We start from the raw sequence: 21,402 nt of genomic DNA, 5'->3' as shown, positions 1-21,402 counted from the left end.
TGCTAAGTAGAAATGGGAAAGGAGTTTCAAAAGCACTCAGCACTGCAGTGAACACTGATGCTGTTCAGTGTACTGGAGGTGCTTTCCTTAATTTCTACAAAGCCAATGCAAAATATCTTGGAAAACCTGAGGGAAGGATAATTTTATGTTTACAAGTATTGACTAGTTGTTTGCCCTTTTTCCCTACCACACTGCCCCTCATAGATTCCTTCTTCAACAAGGTTTTTAAAAAATCAAAGATTACAAAGAAGACTTGAAACATATCTTGAGGGCATCAGGAGGGAAAAAAGCATTTCCCTCTCAGCAGTGTTATATTTTTAATATTCAACTTAAGAGCTACAAAATATTGCAGATTCCTGGCTGGAAAGTCAGCAGGGACAACCTGTGAACAGCTGATGTTCAATTAAGAACACTTTTACTTTGACTGAAGCATGATATACTGGTATCTAATCTTTATCAGCATTTCTTTATTTCTTTTAAAATGAACATCAAGCAGCAGAAGACTGCACTTATTAATTGCTTTTCAACAAATAATGCCTTTGGGGAGGGCATAAACAGCATTTCTACCATTGAGACCTTGGGTTTTGGTAGAAGATTCACCTGGGTTTGGATAAAGTCACCTGTGCTGGGCCAGGCACACCCTGGGGACTGCCCTGCCTGCACCATGCCTCCCTAAATGTCCATCCTGCTGACACAGGGGGGTAATTAGCCAGAAAACATTTATACCTTTTACCAGCCATCTCCAGGTACATCCAGAGAAAGTAGAGCAGCACCCTGAGCCCCAAATAATGTCATGCTGTTTGTATTTCTCATGTGGAAAAATACTGGTGCAGTACAAGTATTCAAGTCTGAATCTAAATCAAGGCCAAGATGTTTATTTTAAATATCCACTTCCAAGTTTCCCTTTCTCTTTCAGGAATCCATGCAGTATGAAGAGGATCTGCATTCTTGCCTTCCTCTGAAGGATATAGGTTTTTGTGCTAGGGCTGCAGTCTCACTAAAGGAGGGGGGATAAAGCCTCTGCATGCCAGAAGGTAGAGCAGAAATATTTGAATCACTGAGATCTAACTTTGCAACAGCAATACATTAGTTGTGATAAAAAACTGGCTCAGATCAGAGCAGTCCCTGTCCCAGAAAAGTAACTTTACATTGGGTTCAGCAGTTTTACGAAAAAGAATGGTATCATCCATTTAGTTAACTAGAATATTTTTACAAGTGCACATAATTTTAAATTAATTTTACTTTCCCAACCTAAATTATTCCAAGATTCTGTTCTCTGTTTTCTCTTTCCCAAGACAAAAGACAGCTCAGACTCTGCCTCACACCTTCCCTGGCCTGGCAATGCTTCCTGCCAGCTGAGAAACACCTGCAGAACCAAACCAGAGCACTTCTGGGTGCAGAGACCAAGCATATCAACCTTAAACTCAGTAATGCTTTCTTACATGAATTTCAGACATTTCTGCTTTTTATTCCTGCAAACTCTTCATAATTTAAGGTCATGAGCACTTCCCAAACATGCTAATAAACACTGATAATTTTAGAGTGCTTTTGAAGCTCACAGTTTTGTTCCTTACTAACACTTATTTTATATTCTTAGATCTCATGCCAGTTCTTCTCTAAGGACATAAAGCCAGCAGATTAACTTTTTTCCTCATCATTAGTTAACACCTTTTCATTTTCTGAAAGCTTATTTTTAATGTTTATTTTATTAAGTCTTTGAGCCCTTGTCAGGGTTATTAAGGAGTCTGATGGCTGAACGTAATACCGAATGTGTCATTACTTTCCTCCATTTTATTCTGATCCACCTTTCTAAATGTTAATTCTAAAACTGGTGACATTTCCCCCTGAACTGGGAATAATTCTGATATGTATTTATTCATTTCTGTTAACACTGATTCATTTAATAACTGAGTACTCCAACCTTTGGTATGTTTGACTGTAGCTTAATGGAAAAAATTATCTAGTTCATGATGAAGTCCCTAAATTTTTTAGCTACTTCAGAAAAATAAATGTAGGAGACTACCACAAAATGCTAATGAATTACACTGCTAGCTGTGGACTTCCATTTTAAAATATTAAAAACTACAACAAATAACAGAAACCTTTCTCCTTGTTTTTATGTAACTATGTAGATAAGTAACAGATAACTGTGTAGATAACTGTAAGCATTGGAACAGATGAATATCAGAGGATCCCTAAGCACAACATTAAATTTTTGACTGTGGTCTCATAATGTATTTTGAGCAAATTTCTGCAGGAGTATCCATCTGCAAAGGTATAAGGAAAGCTAAAGGTCTTTGGAAATTCATCAACTGTCCTTTTTTGATGGAAAGTGTCAGGCTTTTTTGATGGAAAATGTCAGCCACAGAAAATATCAAAATCTAAACATCAAAGAACACAGGGTAAAAAAATTACTGCAGCCTTACTCTTTGATGCTGAGAAGCCTTTGATACACCTATGATAGAGTACAGGACAGATGACTTAGCTACAGGCCTTCTAATTGGAAATAAAATCCTTTAATAATTTCTCAACTTTGTCTTTGTAATAAATATATAAACATTGCAGCCCAGAAATATCTCTATTGTTTGTTGGGAATACCTTTATTTGAGAAACAAACTTGCCAAAATGTTTGTGCATTAGATTGGCTTTTAAGAGAGAAGTCTTGGCACAAAATCTCTTGACTATCAGATATATTGGATTGTTTCCACATAAATATCCGCTGCTTAGCAAGAGCTCCTGTCCTTGGAGATGTGCAGACTCCCACAGAGTACCAAATGTACTACCCAATATTCTCCTAATGATATCTAGAAAGTAATTTGTGTGGAGATTATTTCTGCTGCAAAGTTGACTGGTGAAGGTGTGCGCTGCACTCCTGAGAGCGCAAAACTTTCCTTATTATTTACCAAAACTTGTGGAGCTCAGTGATGAAACTTTAATTAAATATTGCCCTGAATGGATTCTTCTGTTTGACCTCGCTCAGTTTCATAGACTCTGTTTGCACAAGGGATTCCACCACTGGTCCACTCAATTTGAATCTCATATAGTTCTATTCTGCTAGAATGCCTTTTTAAGGAGTGCTGGTATTTGCACAACAGCATCTGTTTTCTTTCCACTGTGCTGCAGATTTATTGGTACAGGTATGCAGCTTCCAATGGAACAGACAGAAATTGGATTCAGTCCTCACAAAAACCTCACTGTGGTTCGTTCCCGTTTTCCCCAACGCCAAGTTGCTGTTCAAGATAAAAATTATCTTAGGTTACCCCCATGAGGAGGAAATAGACTATAAAATTTGTCTGTGCAAATTCCTCAGCAGTAAAGAATCCACTGTAAAATGTTTTTAAAATTCCATTTGAAATACAGAATTAAACAGAACAGAGCAGGGCTACTAATGCACAGACCAGGAAAGGAACAAGTGGAATGTATGGATCCAGCAGGGAGCTCACTGCAAATATTGAGGGAAAAATAGCTCAGACACAGTAAATAAGTAAACCATCTGTATTAACCAAATTAATTTTAATTAATAACTAAAAAAAAATACAGTTTAAGTAATTTATGATGCTGTCTCACTTTTTGCACTAATGAAGCTTCCATAATAAAAATAGATCTATACACTACTTGTCCAAGCATTTTTATCCAGTTTTTAAGAGACCTTTATGTGCTTACTGCCCTGTCAGAAAAGAATCTATTAAGCAGTTAGTATTTCAAGATCTATTGGGTTTGCCACCCCAAGTATGCTTAATTATTTAGGGTTTTTTACTGCAAAAGAAAATTGAAAACACTTTTCCTGTTCTGCAAAGCATTTTTACACTATTTTTTTGTTTAGTATCTGTTCCCATGAAGGAAAAATGTGGAATAAACATATTAGGCCAAAATAGGATGACTATTGTCCTTGCAAACATCACAATTCATATTACTAGTATTCAAAAAATAATTTTTCAAGGCTTGAAATTACATTTAGAAATATAAAAGGAAAAAAAATCCTTCTTTGGCAGCAGTATTTGAATGGAGCTCATTAAAACATCTCTTGACAGGTTATATTAAGTGCTACAATTATGCCTAATTTTGGTTTAGTACAATATGTTAATTTTAAACAGTTTAAAAGATTGTATCTCTTCTGGCCATTTTCTCCCTGCTCTGAAAGTGCACTTCACTCCAGCAGTTATCATAATTTCATATTGGAACTAAGTGCATTTCTTTAGCTCTCATATTGCAAAGAACAATTTAATAGACACATTGGCCTTACTCTGCTGAAGCCCATAAATGTTTTTTTTTAAGTAGAGTATTTAATATTGCCATGAGGACAGATAGGAAAGACTGGAATGTGTCATAACATTGGGCAAGAGACTCTCCTTGGAGAGCAGGGACAAAATTCATACAACACTCATGGCAGGAAAAAATGGGAGCCAGGATTAAACACACAGACTGTTCTACATCATCCTTTTCGGGGAGAAATATTCTTTTCCACTGGCGAGAATTTGTAGACATGGAAGCAATCCTTGTGCTCTTTTTTTGGGAATTTTTTCCCCTATGTGCAAAGATCTGGAACAGGTGAGTTAACAGAGCCAATTGTAAAAGAGACTGGGACAAATATTGACCTTTGAACTGAGGTGGAGAAAGAAACCCCATCTGATGACACAGATGGAGCCACGTGCACTTTGGGTTAATGCAGAAGGCAGTGCTTCAGCCTACATTTTCATTTAAAGGGAAAAGAGTAATGATTTTAATGTTCTCTTTTGAAAGGTGCTATAAAACATAAATTATATAAAACAATGTCTGCCTGGGTTGCAAATTGAGAGATGAGAGTTTGAGGTGAAACAACCCCTAATACCCAATTCTGAGTTCTTAAGGTGAAGTCGTTTAGGTTTCAGGGAGTTTTGTGTGTGAAACCAGGAGTGGTGAACCTTCCCTCCTGTACAAATTGCACATCTCAGTCTGCTGGCAGCCAAGAGGGGTGAGACACAAACCATTCAGAGGGAGATGTTGGCAGGGAAAAGGTGAAAATAGGCCACTGAAAGTCCACTGGACTCCAAATCCACTGGGAGGGTTTGGGGTTTTTATTCAATATAGAAAGTGAAATATGGCAACATGGGTGAATCCTAGACCAAGAATTTAGGCAAGAGGAGAAAATCAATGAGAGCAGCCCTGAATGATGCAGGGGAAGCTCAAGATCAGACAGAAAGATCACCCCATGTCAGTGAGAAGGTGGAGGGCTCAGTACTCATCCTCTGAGGGTTCAGTTTCAGAGCAAAAAGCATCTCAACCACACCTTCCCACTTTTTGGTCCTGCTATTTTCTACATCAAGAAGGAGCAGAGAAAAGTCAGTTATAACTACTTTTTTTCCCAAGATTATGGAAGAAAATCCTAAAAATCCAGCATCCTAGGGAATTTGTGTTCATTGAAAAAGTGCAAACCATAGACAGAGACAACATTTTCTAGCTGAGCTGGGTGTCTGAGTCACCTCACTGCTGGAATAGCAGAGGCTTTTTCTCCCCTGAGAGGTGGGAGGTCAAATCATTTAATGAAGAGATTTGTAAGTCTTTATATGTCAGACATCCTGAAAAGAGTCAGCAAATAAAAGATGATAACAATAACAATAATGCTTCATGAATTTTGAATAGACACTCTTGTACATCAATAAATAATCACATTACACATTCCATTTGAACATTTCTGAATTAATAAAAGGCATTAACTTGACTGTCAAGCACTAAAATAAGGACATTTGTTTGCTGACAGATTTCTTCACTGTGAGTAAACATCCCTGTGTCAGATTCCCACATAAGTGTTGATAACTAGATTTCCACTGATAGAGAGTTGCAACAGATGAGCCAGGATTTTCTTAAGAAATTTTAATAAATCACATTATTAAATAAAATTATTCCTTCTGTTTCCCTGGATTTCTTTTTCTAAAATATTAATATCAATATTTTGCTACAGATTTGATCTCTTAAATGAAGCATAGCAGCCAGAATGTGAAACTTTGGGAGCAGTAGAAATGGCAAATTATTCTCAGAAAGCATCCAGCACTGAAATTTCCACTTGACCTCCATCTTGCTGACTGAGGGGAGCAGCCAGCTCTCACTGAACACTGACAATGGAGCTCAATGCTGAAGTGCAGGAACTTTCAATGACTGCTCAGTGCCTTTAATTATTTTCCTTTGTGCTTTCATTGCATTTTGGTAATAAGCAAAGAAGCCGGGGCTGTATTGAGTTTTAAAAACTATTTTGTCAAAAAGCTAATTAAGTTCCTTTCCTTTCTCAAAGCTACAGTGCCAGTTGTTTCCCAGCTAAATGCACTAGATTTCCGATGTTCTCCTGATATTAATATATTTATTATTTTTGTTGTCCTGATATTAATATATTTATTACCCAGAAGCCTCAGCTGAGTTGTCAGTTTAGCACAAATTATAAACCCAGTGATGATAGGCACTGATATTTCAGAATAAAGAATTAATTTTATGAAGCACCTGGTGTAGGGAGCAGCAGTATAAGGAATTCAGCAGGAGAAACACAGCCCCAGGGAGGTGAGCAGTGGGCTGCAGAGATCCCTCCCACCTCTATCCCTTGACATGCCAGAGTTTAAACATTCCCAATTTAAACTGAAACAGTATTTTTGCCCTAAAAATAAAGGATTTCTAGTCTTCATAACACATTTTCCTTACAGATTTTGCAGTAGGACTGAGGACAAATTTTCAGTTTAAATTACCCTTAAATTTCCACTTAAAACTGGGCCATGTCTTTTTTACACTTTTGTACATCAAAAACTCAGTGAAAATGTGTGACCTTCTTCACAAGTAGCTTCAAGAGATCAAAATCAATGTCTAAATATTACAATAGCTTAGAATTATATTTTTTCTTCTTACAGCACTGGGTTCCCCCAAGTGCACTGGCAGTTTCAGACTGCATTTTCTTACAGCACATGACATTGAGGAGGTCTCTTTACCTAGGGATTCCTCCAGGCAGGTACCTGGATGTGCTGACACAGCCCTTTCATGCTGGCACCAGGACAAAATCCTCCTCTGGTACAAAGGAGACACAGGAGGAAGTTCAGACAGTGGCTCGAGTTAGTCTGAGGTCCTCAGGAATGTGTAAATTTCTAAATAGCCTTTAAAAAATTCAACCTGCCATATCAGCCTGGTATACTGATGTCAGCAGGACTGTAGAGATTTACAGACATTGCAAACCTGAGCCAGAAAAAGAAAGAAGAAGACAGAGAAATCCTTTAGATCCCAACCATCAATATATTGGATACTGATATGACAAACATATGTTTTCAACTTATCACCAGGGAATGCCAAATCTGAAGAATTAAATAATCCTAAAATACAGGATTTGTTTACATCTGACCTGAAGGAAGACTTCTAAGCTCCATGCAGTGTGTGAGATGCAGTCATATTTGAAATATGATTCACTTCAGACCATATTGTCTCAATTATCTGATGGTACAAAGGTGGCTGTTGATGAGGTATCTGGCAAATACTCCACATCAGTGCTACTGTCATGCTTAACTAACAGATGTTTAAAATGAAAGGATGACAGTTTTTATGTGATGATTTAATCTTTTTAGTTGCCAACTGCAGCTTAATTTAATTTTAATCAAGAGTAATAACCACCCATAATTGCTATTATAGTAAGGTTCCATTTTTACCTAGAGCCTGAAGCAAAAATTAACAAAGATTGTGCTTCTAGATTCTAACCTAAAATCTTTCTTATCTGAAATATTCTTCCAAATACATTAACTTTGAAGTACTTCCAAATACATATACATATATAAAGATGAACTAAATAATATAGATATGAATGAAAAGGCAAATTCACTAATCAGTGTAAACTACTGTACAAAAAGAAAGTGAGTGTGTGCTCCAAGAGATGAGGAGGAAATATAAATCCCATTTCACCAGTATTGTTAAGGACAGTAGAGAGCAGTCACTTCAGGGTGCAGCCACATGATCCCCATGTCTTTTGAAGCTTTTCCAAAAGAAGTTCAGGTGCTGGATTTTAGTGCTGGGCACTTTCAGCCATATTATGTCAGTCTCTGGCCCAGAACATCTCTCACAGAGCAGGAGCTTTGTCCCAGGGGTCTGTGCCCAGCACTCCCCACTCAACCTGTGGCTCCAGCAACAAGCACACAACCTGTTCAGAGCAGGCTGTAAGCAAGAAATATCAAATATTTTACATAGGTACAGTTTCTGCATGTGTGTTTGCTGACCTCTGTCTGGTTTACCCTTACAAAGTAAAAATTTCTGCAGAAAGAGGAGCAACTAAAGAATGAATTATACAAAAAAAAAAAAAAAAAACATCTCTCTTTTAACCAAGGATCATGTGAGGAAGTAGCTTAGGGGAAGCCAGGTGTAGGTAAGCCAAATTGATCCACATTCACTGCATCCAGCAGAGTGGTCTCAGGGCCACATCCAGGAACCAAGCCAGAAAAAGGGATGGGGAACAGAGATTAAAGGCAGAGGGTTCACTGTAAGATTTCTTGCTGCACTTCTCTCCTGCTCCTGGGCAGTTATACGTTCTGAGAGCTGGCCTGGCTCCAGTGGTCCCTACTGCTGACAGCATACCTGATGTTCTAAGGAATGCAAAAACAAACATGGCATTTAAAAGTTTCTTGTTTTCAAGAGCAGGCACACTGCAAATCAAAACAGACAACTCCTGCAAGCAAATGCATCTCAGCCTATTTCAAGATCAGCCAGCAGAAGCCAAGGCAGAGCAGACTACACGTGGGTAATTTTTCCTTTGATGGACCTGCTGTGGTTCATCAGAGAATATCAGAACCTCACCTACTCATCAGAGAATCTAATGGGTGGGAAACCTGGTGGCAACAGGAAGAAGTTAAATCTCCCTCCATTAGATACCAGCCCAGATTGATGGCAGCCAGTTTGCCCTCATGAGGTGACAAACTGACTTTTCCTGACTGTGGGGTTGCTGTATTTTAGCATATGGCACCTGCCTGACCTCACTACCGTAGGCATATTAAAATTTTGAAGTTAATTTCAAGCTTTGAGATTGGCTGTTTCAGAAAATGACTGCCATGAGTTTTAAAATCTCTAGCTATAGCAGTAAGTGAGAATCTTAGGTCATTTCCACACCTTCAGATATCTGTATTCTTGTGGCAATTTTATTCAGTTATTTTTCAGCTGCCTTGTACATTCAATTTGCATACTGTATTACACATGCGACATAAAGAAGAACATATCCTTCTCTCAAAAGAAATAATTGGCCTGAATCTTAAGAGACAGTGCAATATTTCCTTCTAACATGGATAGGGAGGTTGGAATAGAGCCAGGCAAGGTGGTTGTCCAGGAAAAATGAAATGAAGGAAACAAAAAAGACTATTACCTCCCAAGTTATTTTCTTTCTTTCTCCTAGTTTTTAAAACTAGGCTTTCCTCTTTTTTATTTTTCTCCTTTATACTTTGAAAGAGAGGTGGAGGTTATGAAGAAATCTGATGGGTAGGAAACAAAAATGTGATTAGGACCCAGACAAATTAACTGTAGAGACACAGAAGGTACCAGAGCTAGAGTTCTCCCTTGCTCTCTGTCCTAACTTCACACATTTTCAGTGCAATAGTGCTGAGCTGGCAGGTCAAATAATCCACAGCACTGATGCTAAAATGTCTTTAAACATCACTGGCAGCATATTTGCTCTGAAAAAGGCCTGTTTGAGTCATTCAGAACCATATGAGATCCTAGAAGTATCCAGAAATGATTTTTTGGCTCCATCATACAACTTCTTGCCAAAATTGAGAAGAGATCCCTTTTACAAAGCTGTATGCCAGAGCAAGTACCTGGGATGGGGAGCACCAATAGCCTCATCATTGGCCTGAAGGAAGCAGAGCTGAGCTCCAGATGGAAAGCAAATTGTAGAAAATCTGTCCATATCAAAGATGCCTCACAAGGAAATGTAGTTTTGTAGTCAATTATTTAAGGAGTGGAGGCAGAGGCTAAAAGTGAGTTTAATCCTTCTGGAATAAAGCCACAACTGACTCCATACTGACCCAAATGTTCAGGCAGAACAACCATCAGTACCAACTGCAGCGTGGTGGGGTGTGATGAGAAATATGAGAAATACTCCTTTGCTGTGAGAGAGTTCAGAGTACAGCAGAAATATTTGATGTTCTGATAAGACTGAAGACACAAGGTTGAGGCTGTGTGAATTTGGTGAAATTTCAGTATATCACTGGTTAGTTACAAGCATCTGAGAGTGCAAACTGAAGGAGCCATGGCAACAACACAAGGGATCACTGCAGGAACCATCCACCAAAACTCAGCTGCTGTGAGCACATGAGGGAGACTGGCAGGGCTCTACAGCAAGGTCTAGATTCTTCGGGTCAGTGAAAAAAGATATCAAAGACATAAAATAATTGAGAAAAGGTGATTTTAATGGAAGACACACTCCTTTTCTCAGTGAAAAAGATCCATGTAAAATCACTAAGGGGAAATGTGTCTGATACTGTTGAGTCCATAAGAATAGCTGTGAATAGTAGGTCCTTTTGCTTCTAGAAAAATAGAATAAGGCACAGAAGCTGTTCCTCATTAGTCTATAAATTTCAGATGTTAATGGCCCAGTTTTCATTACACTCTTGATGAGTAACACTTCTTTGCTCTTTTCTGATTCAAATTACATCACAGAAAATGAGTTTAAAAAGTTTCTCTCTTTCTAAATGCAAAGCAAGTTTTCAATATCAGTGTGTATTTAGCACTTAACTACAGAACACTGTAAAAAATCTTGAATATTTGTAATTCCTTCCTGCAGTTAGAAAGTAGAATCACTTTATCACCAATCAGTGCACCAGGAGCACACAAAAAGTTACATTCAGTATTTGATCTTTTGACAAACACAATAGGTGCTAGTGCCTGTGCCAGAAGACAACTTCAAAAAGCTGTTCAAGTTCTCAGTTTAGAGCTCCTGCTCATTCCTTCTACAAGCAAGTGCAGTATTACTGCAATAGATCACCAGGGCTGCTTTGCTCTGATGTATTGTTGCAATATATCATAGGAACGGTGTCTGGCAGGAACATGAATTTCAGACACAGGCCTACTTTATATGTTTTATTTGAGGACACTTAAGGAAAATCAATGTGGAGTTCAAGAGCTGGCACTGCAGCTTAAGGAATTCAGCAGAATTCCCTTAAAATGCTAGAGGTGTTGCAAAGTTTAAGAAACTATGAACTATGAAGGATGAGGGGGACTACCCCTACCCTCTTTATTTGGTGAGTAAAATATCTAAAATATTTGCTGAACAAAGTCTTCTAACTTCTAGCCCATCTCTGGGATAATTCTGAGGGCTGAAATATCCCCCTGTTGTGAGAGTCTTGCTGTGTCCTTCTCCAAAATTATTATAAATAAAGTCCTGAATTTTTAGAATTCAGTTAGGTGGGTTTTTTGTAGAAAAACCAGTTAGGTGGGTTTTTTGTAGACCCTCACATACAATGGATGGAGTCCTCCACATCTGCCAAATTAACAAAGAACTTATAAAAAGTAAAGCATATTTTGTTTTACAGGAACAGATAGCAGCTACTGACCCCTTCTGGGTCACACTACAGAAGTCTCTGGTGTGGAAGGATTTGAAATTGATTGATCATAAACCTGGCATCAGCTCCATGCTCAACCCCAGGCCTACAAGTTTAATGTGATGACCCAAAATATATATATATATATGCAGAAGTGTGGGGCAGAAAGGGCCATCAGAGTGACAGTACACTTTACCTCACAGTTACCAGACTACATTTGTGTGGAAAGCAGTGTCAAGCCTTTTCATTACCAAATAAGCCTGGCAGGCCCATGCTCCTGAGATGTGTTTTCTGTCAGTCATGATGGGTTTCACAGAGAATGGTGACAAGAATTTTGGGAATATTCCTGCTGTCCAGCCAGTCTGACTTGGTGTTTGCCACTCCATCTGTGCAGGGAACAGAGCTGAGCACATTTTAGCAGTTGCTGCATTCAGGAGCTACAGTAAATCCCTCTATTTTGTGATTCTGTCTGCATGGATTTTCAAGGGATTCATAAAGTTTAAGGCCAGGAGAACCATTAGATCATCACACTCAATCTCCAGTATACCACAGGCTATTACATCCAGTTACTCCTCTATTAAGCTCAATAAAGCATAACCATCTTTTTCCTGAAGGACCAGTCTTCATTTCAGGTATCAAGAGATAGACAATCTACCGTTTTCCCTGCTGTTTCTTTACATACCAAAGGCTAATCATCATCACACTTTCAGCTATTTGTACAAGTTTTCATTCCAATTCCTCTAGCTCAGCTTCCAGGCACAGCTCTCACCTGCTTGTCTCAGGGAGATTAAAGGTTTTTTTTCTATCCACTGTCTTCTCCACAGGAAAATACTTGCTCTGCAATCAAATCATCTTCTCTTCCTGAGATGCTAAGCAGATTTGAATTCTTTAAATCTTTCACAGCAGTACATTTTTTTCATTCCTAAATTCTCTTCTGAGGTTCTTTTTGTACTAGTGTGAGTGGTTCAGCAGTTTATAAAATATATTGACACTAAAAAAATATATATATATATAGTACTGCTTCATCTGTCTGAGTAATGCTGGATTATCAGGTAAATATAATTTCTTAAATCCATACACTGTACTCCTCCTAGTACCTCCAAAGATAAAAAAATATATTTATATAAAGATTTATTTATTTATATAAAATATAGATAATGTATTTATTTATATGTAAATATGTATATATTTAAATACATATTGTTAAATATAAATATACATAATATATAATATATATTTACATTATATATTTACACATATATTTATGCGTAAATATATATTATTAAATATAAATGTATATTGTATATTTATATTTTATATATTACATATAAATAAATATATATTTATATATAGATATAGATGATATATATTTATTTATATATACGTCTTTTGCAGGAAGGCATGTAACATAAGGACCTCATGTTGAGTTGCCTCCTGATTCTGAGCCCTGAAATTTCTTATTCAAACAACATCTAAGCATTTCTGCTTTCCTTTAGAATAAACCAAATAAAAGCAAAACCTCCTGCAGAGCACTTTAAAATTCAGATTTCCACATTAAAAAAAAAAATGACAAAAACTGCAGCGAGAGAGCCTGGACCTTCACCCCTTGCACACATCAGTCTCTACTGTACAGCACATTTTCATAGGGCTGTAGATGACAGCTGGAGTTGATACAGGTTTGCTGAAAACTCAGCTCAGGCTGATGGACTCATCTTTATTTCAAATTTTTCAGGCTTAGTCTCCCAGCACACTGAATGTGGAGGAGGCAATACTGTCTGACAGCAGAGCCACCCACCAGGGAGGTTCCTGTGCGGAGCTCCAGGACTTCATCTATTGCCACAATACAGTTCCTGCCTGATTTCTTACTTGATATTTTATCAGCTCCAGCTGCAGCTCCCCACTTACTCTGAAGTGTGTGTGTACATAGATATGTGTATAAAATCTCAGATCTCTGAATATCTGAACCCATGACTTTTGTGAAGCTCTCTTGTCTGAAAGGGAAGAAGAGGATCTGACCTTGCAGCCTTGCCATGCCCCTGTGCTGCTTTTGTCAGGAACCCTCTGGAAAGGCAGGTGATGAGAATAACCAGGGGAAAATAGCTGCTCTGTCATGGAACAGCTCAGGCTGCTCAGGTGCAGCAGTTATCTCTGTGTCTTTTCTCAGCCAGCTCTTGGTTCGTGCCCTGTGCAGCAGCTCCTGACACCTTCCCAGGAAGGTGCATTTCACCTGCTGATCTGCCCCATTCTCACATCAGCGATGCTGCAAGCAGAGCTGCTGATTATGGAGACAGCTGCAAGCCTGTGCCAGGCTCCTGTCCTTCTCACTGAGCTGTGGATGGAAAAGGATGGCTCACACCTCACACACTGCAGCCTTCAAACAAGTAAACTTCCTTTGTGGGGAAAACAGTCACAAGACTATCAACCAGTATCATTAAATCAGCATTTAAATGCTGCATTTACATCTCTCTTTAATTCTCTACATGCTGCATTTAAATCTCTCTTTAATTCTCTCCGTGCTGCCTTCCATTACAGGAAAATCAGAATATTGTGAGGAAGGTGTCTCCATCTCCCCACCCACTTGGGCTGAGTAGGGCAGTGATGCAGAGCAGAAAGGCACCAGCAGGGAGCTGTCATCCAAAGAGATGCTGGAACAATCCTCCTTTTCTGTCAGGGACCAAAGAGGTCGAATCTCTGAAAAGCATCAGCAGCAGTTTAGAGTTTTCATTTCTCTTCCTCTGAAATCCTGACAGCATGTCTTGATAGAAAAAATAAATCTGGGTCTAAGTCACTTGGTTCCAGGATTTATAGCAAATGAAGGCAAATTATGAGAACTACAGTGCTCTGATTCAGTGAGCTACAGTCTTCCTGGTTTGTACCAGCCTTGTATTAAAAAAACAACCCCAAATACGAGACACCACCTTTGTATGAAATTCTATTTCTACTTTGCTGTTTCCCTGGCCTACCAAAATCATAGTACACTGCATTTACAAAATTCAGCTGTTGGTCCAGACCTCTAAACAGACTGTCACCAAAGCAGCAGTGCATTGCTGTTAAAAGCCACCATTCCACACATGATCTTGGATTTACCCTTCTGGCTTTTACTGAGTGCACCAACTCAATCCCATGGATTCATCACATCACATCACAGTGAATAGAGAAGGCTCCTGTACTACATTCTCAGGAAAATCAATCAGTGCTATTAAACTCAGTGAGCCCAGAGAGTAAAAGAATAGCTGGATACAGTCATTCAGATACAGCCTCCAGGGAGACAGGAATGTTCTTTCTGATCTCCAAAAAGTGCCACATTGCCATGTGCAATCCATGGAAAATGAAGTAGAACCATCCCAAAATAAAGCCCTGACAGAGACAATGAGAAACTCAAATTTCATACTTATGTATGGAGCATAACATGTACGCCTCAAATGGACAGCAATTCTGTGATATAAATGATGTATCAGTATGCACAGCAAATTCAGTGCAGGCTCTGGAGCAGTAAGGGTGGTTCCTGCAGAGAGAGTGGGATGATGATGGCTGAAAGGTGGGACTGCCTCTGTGACATCTAATTGTCGTCAGAGAGAGAGGAGAAAAAAATTACATATTCACTCTGGAAAAAATTAAATATTCACTCCGCATCATCTAGCCACCATCTCATACAATACTTCCAATGTTTTTAAAACAATTCCAATACTAAGTGGCCAGTTAACATCTGTGAGAAATGTTTGGTACCAAGACTTCAAAATGCCTGTTATTTCCTGGTATTCTGCACACAATGTTACGTTGAAATATTTTCCTCCTACACCATGGCAATGGGATAAGAGGAGGTGGAAGGGGTTATAACTCCTGTTTTGTCCAAAGCTTGATGAAATAATACAGGATAAAAAAACCAACTTGGGTAAATTAAATTATTTATCAGAGAAGAATCTGGTTCCTTCTAATAAAAACTACCAGAAAAATAGAAAAAGAGAAAAATGGAGAAGTACTACTCTCACCAGAGACTCAAACCTTGTGAGCTATTATTTAAAAGAGGATCTACATTCAGTAGAGAACTTAAAGCAGACACATGAGCCTATATTGAGGTGCTTACATTTACAAGACTTCAGGAGAGCTGGAAGCCAAAAAGGAGGAAGAAAACCAAAACAGAGGAGTAGAAGTAGATCATGAGTCTGATAACTGGGGATACTGAATCTGTTAACTGGAAATGTCAAGGATGGGACAGTTTTCTAACCCAATTTCTTTCCCTTTTTAAGCTTACACACTCTACAAGCCAGGGCAGCACTCTGTGAGGAAAACAAGTATATTTTCCATGCACTCTCTGTTTCTGACTTCTCTTTAGCCCCTCTTGCTGCCAAGCAAAGAATGAGAGCAGGGAGCCAAACAAATCCCTGGTGTAACTCCTGCTACACACCCACCAGTGAGGGAACTATTTCTTGTGCAATAATATTCTGTGTTTGCTTAAAAATGCATAAAGCCCATGGTTAATTTTGTTAATTAGCCCCTATTGTCAACAGAATTACTTGAGGCAAGCACCAATATTACTGACATTTCTCTTCCCTCCCTTCCTTCACACAGTGGAGAACATTTTGGTGTGTTTCCTGGCTATGTTAGGATTGAAATCGTGAGTCAGATTTTTAAAAACATCTCCTTCTTCAGATGTTGTTTTGTAAGTAGGAAATAATTTATATTGCAGAACAATTAAAGATATTTAAAAGACAAAAAAATTTTGCCTGTTCCTTGTCTTCTAGACATCGTTGCACCCTTCCATAGAGGGGAAAGGAGAAGAAAAACTAAAACTAGAAGGAAAAAGGTGAAAGATGCAATGATGAAGAATGTACACTTTTCTTTCAACCTCAGTAGTTTGTCAGGGAATTACGATGAAATAAATGTTGTGAATACAGGAACAGTAACCTTGTGTGATATGCAGGGAAACAAGCAAACACAAATTACAAAAAATGGCACCCAAACCTTTACCAAACAGATGCTAGGCTCTAGGTAGACAAAACACATAATATAAATACATGTCTTTTTCTAAATATCATGGCAATACAACAAAAGTATTCAGGCACATCAAATGCCTTAGGCTTTTCCCATCTCTTAAATGACAAAACTGTAGGCTATTTTGCCCTGTACAAAATATAACATTCAGATAAACAAACAAAAACTTAAAGATTACTTCCCCCCATTCCTTCTTCCCTCTGTTTCTGCAGGATGCCTTTAAACAGATGCCCAGGAGTATGAATTCAATTCCTCCTGATTGGAACAGGTTAAAAGGGTATTTGGGCAATCCCAAAATCAGATAAACCAACCATGCACTTATTTTTTACATGAAAATTGAAAACCAAAAAATGAACCTCCAATAGAATGTTTTTTGGATATATTTCTGTAACCCATTACAGCTTTGGGCAAAAGAAAGAGGCAGAATGACTGCAAGATGTAGACTGTACAAAATTAGCATAATGTTTATAATTTGCAATTTGAAATAACGGGCAGAAGGCATCTCTAGATGTGGTTCATGTTCTGCTCTCATTCAGGGGCTTCATTCTGCATGGCTTAGGAGAATGATGGAGAATACATTCCCCAGTATTTGGGGGAGCATGGTGAGGATTCCCTTGGTGGCACAGCACAAAAACACCAGGAATCAGTGTCCTTCAGCAGGCTGGATCCTCGGGATTCATGTACCACCATTCTTAAATTCAAAAATTGTGTGTAAATACTCTTATCCAATTTTAAAACATGCTGAGTGCCTATGCATCTCAGTGGAAACTTTAGCTATTAAGAATTCATCTAGAGTAAAAATCAAACAAGAGCAGACTTGACTATTCAGCTCTGCAGTACAGCTTTAGAGGGATAATTTTTTTTAAAGGGGTTTTAAAAAGCATTTTTAGTATTTTAGCTGCAATGTCTCTAATTTCAAACAGGATATATTAATTTGATCCAGCCTGCAGAAATTCTCAGAGCTATAAAATTGATGAATGGAGGTGTGTTTGTGTGAGTGATGATGCTTACCTGACTGCACACTGAGGACACCCAGAACTTCCTGAATGACCTCCACACTGAAAAGCAGGGTTCTTTCAGCCTTTTAGACAGTGGAAATTATAACAAATTTTATTCATAAATGCTCTAATACCCTTTCCCTTATAATTATAGAATAAACTGGATTCTGTGTCAGTGACATCTACAGGGCTTTATTTTGGGGGAAGGGTAGGAGCCCATGTGAAATATTCAAACTGAACAGCAAAACTTGCAGCCACATTTTTGGTGCCTGATTTACAGTTCTCTGTCATTAAGATCCCAGAAGCACTTGGCTGTTTGTTGGTGGCAAGACCTTTGGCTCTGAAATTTCAGTGGGATATCATGCCAAAGGCTCTCTGTGCATAAATCAATTTTAATTGCCATATTACAGCCCAGAAAATTCTGCTTTCATATTACAGCTGGGCATGATGGAGAACTTCAACAGCAAGATGTGATCTCCAGACTTCAACTGAGTCTATGTCTGTTATGTCTAGGATTTATTTCCTGCTCTGCTTTTTGCTGCACTCAATGCATGTGAACCTGGCAGTACTGGGAGAGCTTTGTTTTCCTCTCATTGTTACAGTCTGTCCTATTTATCTCTGACTTTTTACTTCTCTTGCTCTATAAGTTTGCCTAAGCACAAATGTCAGGTGAAGATGATCTCCTTTGCCCTTTCCCTGTTGGAGCTGCTCCAGCCCAAACACTGGATGGACCAGGAAGAACCTAAGGAAAATTATTTGGGAATAAAAGGGGGTTCACGCTCAGTACACACAAAGAATGTGTCCTCATCACTGCCAGAGAGTGTTAGCATGTCAGTGACCTTAAAGATGAAAAAGGAAATATTTTCAATATCACTGTTCAGACACCATCCAGCTTCAGCATCTCCTCCTTGGCCACAGGATAAATACTTTGTTTTTCTTCTATCAATAGGATTCCCAGTTCTTTCTTTACTTTTGCTACTGCTCTGTGTAGATAAGCACTGCTGTCCTTGGAGTTACACGGGTCTATTTGTGCAGATTTAATTTAGTTAGGTTTTTTTTATCATTCTTTCTTTACTGATTTGTAAAACTCATCAGATTCAGTTTTTACTTTATCCTTTGATATTTTTTGAAGCTTTTCAAAGTCATACGTGAACTGGAAAGAAGCTAAAGGATTAAAAACCTCCCAGACAGACGACTTACCAGGCTCTGGCTTTGCTTGGTTGGAATGCAACAGTAACAGAGCAAAGAGAGTAGATTTTGTATTTTAACAGCTCCAGAAGAAAATAGGGGGTTTCTATAATGTTTTAATAAAAGGCTGTTATTTTAAAACAGTCACATGATTTTGGGCACTTTTCCATCTGAAGTCTCCCAGTTACTTTCTCTGCTACAACACAACATTTAGAACATAATTCTAAAATCTTCAAGACAAGGCTGCTCTTCTGCACACATTGCGTGTAAATGACATTACAGATATACCTGCACTTCAAAACACACCCGTGAGGAGAAATAATGATTCTTACACAGTGGCAGTGCAGGGATTTCATGGTAGGGATATCATCCCTCTAGCACACAGCTCTGCTGCTCCTGCAAAAGCAGGAACCATCACTACAGCCTTAAACCCTGCAGCTACCCAGGGGAAAGGAGGATATCAAACACACTCTGCACATTTTAATGGATTTTTTTAATACAAAATGTGTTTCTATGGACACAGAGGTGAGTCTGTGTGTTTATATGATATATTAATCAATGCAATATTACCCACCCATGTCTATATAAGCCACGGGCACACACCCACAGAGCCTCGCTATGTTACAACACATTTTAGGAAGAAGCACATTGTAAGCACCAGAAAAATGCCCTTCCATGTACATCAATACCAAGCAGTAGTAAAGAGCAGAGAAGACACTCCAGGATAACTCAATCAAAAATCCTGCCTGAGAAACCTGAAAGCATTTTCTCATGGCTGAGAGATGAGTCTATTGGCTGAAGGCTCTGCTCCCCTCTCCTCGTTGGAAAAACAATATTAAAAAGCATTGTGCTAATGATCCAGGCTGGTTTCCCAACATTTCTTCTGATCTTTGATTTTACCACCCAGCAGAAGATAGGGAACATAACATCTTCAGGTTTTATGTGAGCTTCACACTTCTATTTTTATTTTTATGAGAACATTCATTTCTGGAGACCCAGCTTAGATTTCTTGCTCAGTCAAATATTTTTCTGTCTAACCAGTTTTATTATCATATCATGGCTCCTTGCCTTAGGTGTAATCAATCATTCCTGCCTGCAGTTTCATTTCAGATTTGCCAATAAGACATGATAGGCATTTTGCTTCTAGACATTGCCTATTTTTTTAATGGAGATTAATTTTTAAAATAAGATGCAGTTTTAGTGTCAAGATAATTAAATTTTTGTAAGAGATACTATCTTTCTTTTTGCTGCATCAGGTCTCCTGAACTCATACCTTTAGCAGTCTGCCACTAAGCTACTCAAATAAAATCAATAAGTTCTGAAGTCCAGCAGGGAGAACTTTTTCCATTAATAAAATAACTTTATTAACTCTGAGAACCATAAATTGCTGAAACACATTTTTTTAACTGCCTCATCTGCCTAAGAATCAACAGCAGTGTTTGCAAAGTGGCTTTATTGTCAGAGACATATTTGATAAATCTCTGCTGCATATTTTGCAGGATCAAAGGGTTTCTTTTTGTTTGCTTTTACTAGCTTTGTTTAGTAGAGCCAAACTTGGAGGAGCCAACTTAATGAAGTCAAATTATGCCTGACTTCCCCTGTGCAACTGAGGTTTATTTCAAGGTGTTGAGGCTTTGTGATGTCTTTCAGGTGTTGATACTGGGAAAAGAGGGGAAAAGGGAGGACGGCTATCTTGTCATATACCCTCGCGTTTGGCTGGATATTGTAATTTTTCTATTGCACCAGATTTTTTAGAAGAAATACAAAACTTTGTTTCTAACTGTTCTTTGGCTCAAGTACAAAACTAAAAAGTCCAAGAATTATAAAGGAGTTTGCTTGTTTTTATCCCTGTGGCACAGACAAGGAATCAAATTGCCCCACTGGTAGGAAAGCAATTTTACCATGATAACACCAGGGTATGATCACTGGGCTAACTTTTATGATGGTGCTGTTTCTATTTTTAGTGGCCCTCATTCCAGAAGGACCTGGAGCAAGGTACATTCCACAGCTGCTGTTTGTCCCTGTTGTGCTGCACACTGGCTCCCACCCAGACAGACTGCTATTGATTTCAGCAAACTTTGGTTTTGACAGCTGGAATTAGGCAATTTTCCTACTATGGGAAAGAGGAAAAAGAAGAATTGGTCCCTTGGTTGCTCTCATGGGGTTCTTTGCTGCCTTCAGTACCAACAAAGTAGCTGCAAGCATCCAGTGTAAAATCCAATATCAGGAGCTGAAAGGCTCCACCAACATCCACCTGCCTTGGGTCAGACTCTCAATGGATCAAGCTCAGCATATTTTATTCCAATGACATCAAAATGCAGCTGGTTTCAGTTTAAAGAAGAATATCTACATCCCCAATTTGCCTTCATCTGTATTGGCACCCCATGACAAGTAAGAGATGTTTTGGGTTAATGTTATTGTTATGTTATTGTAATTGTTATCAATTGTAATAAATTTTATTGCAATTTTTATTAAGTGTAATTAATTTTATTGTAATTTTAATTAATGCTATTGTAATTAATGTTATTGTTAATGTGATTGATAATGAGCAACCACAGCCTTTGGCTCCAACACTTGGGCACTGCTGTTGCTTTCAGATCAAGGGCAGGTGATTAATCTTTCTTTCCCTGCAAAGACTCCCTGGAGTTCACCTGTTCTCTCAAGCTTACCCACTGGTCAGCCTGAGTCTGATCTGATATTTTTAGTCT

Source organism: Ammospiza nelsoni, chromosome 7 (genome assembly GCF_027579445.1).
Source record: "Ammospiza nelsoni isolate bAmmNel1 chromosome 7, bAmmNel1.pri, whole genome shotgun sequence".
Taxonomy (NCBI): domain Eukaryota; kingdom Metazoa; phylum Chordata; class Aves; order Passeriformes; family Passerellidae; genus Ammospiza; species Ammospiza nelsoni.
The sequence above is the reverse complement of the archived record's forward strand: the minus strand, read 5'-3'. Positions refer to the sequence as shown.